A 6,074-nucleotide genomic window follows, 5' to 3' on the forward strand; every position below is an offset into this window, starting at 1 on the left:
CTCCCTCTCTATGTTCATTGTAAATTTGCTGATTGTTCATTATTGATTTTGTTCCAATGATTTCTGATTCATTTTATTTCGCAGGAGCGGTGTTTGCTGTAAATGTAAATAACAAAATCCTATTTGTTATTGGTAAATTGAAACCTTCTTCTTCTTCTCTTTTTAATTTTAAGAAAATATTGTGATCGACTAAAAATAGAAATTCTAATGTATGTTGTTTATGTGTTTTTTTTTTGAGAAAAAATGCGTTGGCGTTCGTAAAACCCTACTATTTTTGTTTTCGATTTTGTTTTTCTATTTGTACATATATAAAAGAACACCCTAATATTGTTTTTGTGTTTGTTTTTCATTTCAACTGAAAACAATGGAGACAAGGATAAGAGCATTGTGGATATTTTATGGTAAGAGTTTTTATTATTATTATTTAGGGTTTCTAAATATCTTTTGTTTCTTTTGTTTTTATTATACTGTTTTATTTTTAGGCCTTTGATTTGTCAATCTTACAGTCTTATTCACAACATATTTTTTACTCGATTTCTGATTTTCTAATGACTTCCGCTTTGCAAGATAGGTAACAACTGTCGTTGTTATGATTTTTGCTTTTAGTTAATGTGGAAGGGCGCAGTGCATCATGAATGTCATGTTTTCTTCGAGGTAAAAGATACCATTTGTTATGGTAAGTTTTTTAATCAACTGATAATATAAATATCTTACTCTGCTGACACACGATTTATATGAATTGCTTGAAGGGATGCAACAACACTTGCAGTGAGTAGTAGTACTATATTGCTTTTTTTTTATGTTACTTTATCTTACTCTTTAATTATTGTTTATATGTACTTTGATTGAAAGGATGTCTTATTTTTGTTATTGTTGGCACAGTAGATACGTTTGCCCTCTTTGCTCCAAATCTGTCTGTGATATGTCTTAAGTATGAGACAAGCGTGGAAATTGCAAACTCACCTATGTCGGAAACCTATCACAACAAAATGGTTAGCCTCTTACCTTCTCTCTTTCCCAAGCCCTCACCAGTCACAAATTGTTACAATTGCTGCACTAGATGAAAGTCGTGGGAGATGCAATATATGTAGGATTAAGAGTCTAACATGTAATGATTTTTACTCACCTAAACGATTAAGATTTTAATTTTCTATTGATAATGAATTTACATTTTTTATCTAATTCATTTATCATCTCAAGTTCATTTGTCAATTGCCATCAACAATGGAACTCTACAATCATTTTTTTAGAGAAATACTCTACAATTTTCTTTTTTTAGAGAAATATTCATTTTACATAATAACTACTAAGAATTTTATCAATTTTATAATTTGTACGTTGCTTCTCATAATGTTGTATTTTTGTATCCCTGCTTTTTTTTACTGCATTACAACAGGTAGAAATAACTTTTTCTCATCTGGCAATGGGTTTATGAGAAGATTGAATCTGGCATCACATCGGAGATTAATTATATGTTCAAAAGAGTAGGCAAAAGATTTATCAACAAATTTTATGCAATGCTGAAACTTACAATTGCATGTTTGCAGCAATATAACAATGTCCACACATACAACAACAATGAACCATCCGCGTTCTTTTGCTTTCATGTACATTTTTTTATCTCGTTGGTGACATGGAACATTGGTTGTATCGGTGGTCTCAAGTTGTAAATTTTCCAGGTGATAATGCATTAATAAGATTTGGTCTTTTATTATAAAGGTAAGGTTTTAATATTGAAAGCTAGGGTTTTTGATTTAAACAATAGGAAGATTTGCATTGCAAACTTTATGAAAAAAGAAGACTCATTATACGATACCTCCATATAATTCTTAATTATACCTATTAATTTATTTTTCTTTTTATTTTGATTTTGGGGTTTTAATACGATTTTTTTTCCCTAGTATCTTATTTATATTTCGATTTTGCAGGTGAACCTTTTCTATTTATTTTGATTTCAGGAATTTCATGTTCAATTCTTCTTTTTTTTAATATCTTATATTTATTTTGGTTTTGAATGTGAGCTTTGTTAACAGGTTCAATCTCTAAATCATAATAAGTCATTGTTGGGTAAATTAGAATCTAAGTGTTACTTATTTTTAGGATCCTTGCATTTTTTACCTTTTCTTCTCAGTAAACCTTATGTTGTTATCTGTATTTATTCTAAATTCTTTTCAAATTTTAACATATTTTGTTAATATTTAAATCACTATCATAGACTCATTTATTTCCATTATTATAGTACACTTATCATTTAAGGATAGGGAGAGTGAGAGAATAAGCAAGAAGCTATTGTAGTTGACATTGTTATTGTGCATTTTATTTGTTTAGTTTCAACGTCTAACTTTATTTCCATTTAGTGGTCTAACTAAAGAGATCGGTTCGATTCATATGTTTTGGTAGCTTTGAAAAAAATGATGAGGTACACAGTTGTCATATTATGGTGTATTAGGTAAATATGAAACATTTTCTCCTAATGATTTATGGTCTTTATATTCACAATCACTTCATATTTTATTGATCCATCAAGGAATCAATGTGCCTAAAAAATGGATAGATGTATGCTGATGAGTTTGAAAAAGAAAGTCCAAGAGTTTCCAAAATGATTCAACATCACTTTCAATTAAATAATATATATCAATTTTGTTGTGCTTTCATATGCTTCCGCATACAATATATTCCGACAGGTGTTGTACTGGATGCTTTGGATTTACGACAGGGGCATCAAAAGAGTTTCTTCTATGAAAAGCATATGAAGTGGGTTTTTGGAAATAATCTACCAGATTCTAACAAATGAAGCATTGAGCATCAGGCTCAATCAATCCTAAATTATCTGGAAACCAGGAAATATTGGATCTCTTTCTCTCAATGCATTGCCGGTAATTGTTTTTAGTCCATGTTTTCATAACACTGTATTTTACTACATTCATTATTACAGCAGGGAATAAACTTTTGGTGATTACTTAATAAGAAGTAAAACATCCCATGAAGAAGAATGACTGCGAAGGTAAGTATGACATAAATCTCAAAATAATAATTCTCTTTTTGTTATCCCTTTTATGATTATGGATTATTCGCGCTTAAGTATCATTATATTAAATCCCAATCAAATCCGGAAATGGTAGTTGTTGTCTTACCTCCAATGAAAAAGTACGTGGTTCTCAACCATGTAGTTGTGGGTTCTGAAAAGACCAGGATACCCAAATATACCACAATATTTTACTTTGATCACAACCTATACAAGAACCATTGTGTATAAACCTCTTGGAGATACGATCACTCAAGGAATATTCCAACACAATGTCCACTTGAAATAGGGTTAGTCCGGACTGGCCTAACTCCTGAATAAATATCAAAGTCAAGTGGAGAAATCCAATACACTTTGTGTGATAGTCTATCGATATGAAATCGAGACAATATAACAACAAAGTGATCACTTGATAAAAGGTACGGAAATAACCGAATCCAATGGGATCAATATCAAGTGCCCTGTTAACGTACAAAGTGCAATTTACTTTAATTATGATAAAACAACTATAATGCAGAAATTAAAAGTAAATGTCACAGCAAGATTTTGTTAACGAGGAAACCGCAAATGCAGAAAAACCCCGTGACCTTTTCCAGAATTGAATACTCTCAGGATTAAGCCTATAGTTCACCTAGTTCCATCTGTATCCATGCGCCTCCAACTTGTAATAAGTCACGCACTTGGAACAATTCCTTTGGTTCGTATTCCAAACAGTAAAGGAACAACAATTCGGTTCGGTAACAACTCTTTTCAAACAAGTGATATGAGTTTGACAAAAGGATCTTCCGTTTATCCCAATAAACTCCTTTGTCAGGTTCTTAGATCTATCTCAATACAATTATCAAAGTAATTGTCTAGATTTTGCAATCAATACTTCTTAGTCACAAAGACAATATATTGATGCCGATCTACTCAACTAATCAATCAAGGTTATCACAAAGATAAACCGATTATATTTGGATCCCTAGACGATCAATTTTTGTGCACACCAAAGATTATGAACTCAAACAAGCAATTTGTCTTCAAATCTTCTTAGATCTTCAATAAACACATGCACACAATCAACTTGAATCTCTTGTGATCAATCACACACAGAACGGAGTCTGTTAACACTGGATTATCACAAGACGTCTTTAGATCTACAAACAATCTAAAGATCCCCGTCGAAACTTCGATCTAGTTTGAGTGAATCTTATATCAGAATAGAAGATTCTCAAGCATAAACAAACTAGGTGCAATCAAATTTCAACCACCGTTAGTCAATCAAATCAATCGAAAACTAATAATAAACTGCAATTATCTAGTTTCCCACCAACGGTACTCGTAGAGCTTCCCAATCCCAAAGAAGTCTTTAAAATGAGCGGTCGTAAGAGATTTTGACTAATTAGGGTACTTTCCTTTCTGAATAGACGACTCCACCAGTAACAACACAACTAGGTAGTTTTGCTGGCTCTGAGGATTAGTTTGCTTGAAATGAAAACTTCAATATTTATAGACCAAGGAAGTTTGGGCACCAAGGAATTTCCAAAATCGAAAATATTCTCAAGATATGCAATATATTTCCAAATTCGGTTTTCATAAATCCTGGAAATGCTCTGTCCAAATATTGACCAAAATTTCAGTAGAAAATCTCCAATTAGTAAATGCACATTACCAATTTTTATTTTCTAAAGATATGCATTTATTTCTGAAAATTAAAAGCATATAAAACTAAAAACCTTAATTAAAAGATTCTCAATTTATTTCGATCCGGAATTTTTTCCTTTAGCTATTAAGGAATATCTTTGAACAATAAAAGATAAGAGTTACTTCACATGTTTAAAGTATGTCGACATCTTTACTTTGTAAATCCTTTTTCATATTTACAATCTTGGAACCGATTTGCCACACTTCCAAACGAGTTTAGAATTGGTTCATCTGATTTCCAAGAATTATGTGATTGATCAAAAACATTCAATCATCATTCATGGGTTTAACGGTTCTACCAAAACAAGTTTCGGTTCTACCTCCATGTGGGTACTAGGATCGGTCACACTAGTTACCAAAAGTTGGTTGACTAGGTATTAGGATCGGTTACCACATATATATGGTATAAACTTGTATTCGGTCGCACAAGTTATAGGATCGGTCACACCAATTAATAAAACTTGTTAACCTACTACAAGGATCGATTACACATCTTGTGATTAGTCCCAACCAAGTTCTAGGATCGGTCACCCAATGACTAGGAATGGTCACACCAATTATAAATATCGATCATACCATCTCAGGTGATTACTTAAGATCGGTTTCACTAATAAAAGTCATACCAATACAAAAGTCAGGCCTTGTGAATAATTTTACCAAAATACATAAACAAGTTATGAGCGGTTATACTAAACACACATATTGGTAATCCAAAGATTTGCAATGAATAACAATACCAATAAGCCTAGTGATTTTCCTTTCGATTCATAAAACAAGTTTATGAATTTTACTTCCTTTAAACGAATGTAAAACATTGTTTCCTAGGACGAAATCTTCACCCATACCCATACACATAATCACAATAACATTCATACGATTATGTCGATATCTTATATACGAAGTTCAAAAGATAGACGTTATACTTCGTATTGTAATTTCTTAATACTATGTCTAACTAAAGTATAATCATTCACAGCTTCGCAGTTATGTTTTCAATATGCACGACTTGAAAGATACGTTGGGAATGAAACAGTTCAAGTCAAATATTACTAACCTCAAGTGGAAGGATGATGTCGTCGTTGTAGCTCTTTACTTCTTCACATTCTTCAAGTCTTCACGTAATACTTGTAAGTCTCATATCCTAGTAACTTTCTAGATAACCTATACGAAGTTGACTCTAGTAAATAATCAGGCGACTCTTTAAATGAGTTTTATTTCACTAAAATATGATAACCAAACTTGACATACCAACGCTTGGTGGGTTCAACCGATCTATGCTCTAACAGGTTCGACTCCCACACATGGCGTTATTTGAGTAGGCTAAAACATACATGTGTGTGAGATGTATTCAACCAGGTTTGCA

General features: G+C 31.9%; 1 long non-coding RNA gene across 1 annotated transcript; it reads left to right on the plus strand.

Moving 5' to 3' along the window:
* Positions 1-462: 462 nt before the first annotated feature.
* On the plus strand, positions 463-1,718 carry LOC113317725. Its single transcript, XR_003343901.1, has 2 exons — positions 463-992; positions 1,397-1,718. It is a non-coding gene; the product is annotated as an uncharacterized LOC113317725 (long non-coding RNA).
* The last annotated feature ends 4,356 nt before the right edge of the window (positions 1,719-6,074 follow it).

This window comes from Papaver somniferum, chromosome 10, assembly GCF_003573695.1.
Source record: "Papaver somniferum cultivar HN1 chromosome 10, ASM357369v1, whole genome shotgun sequence".
Lineage (NCBI taxonomy): Eukaryota > Viridiplantae > Streptophyta > Magnoliopsida > Ranunculales > Papaveraceae > Papaver > Papaver somniferum.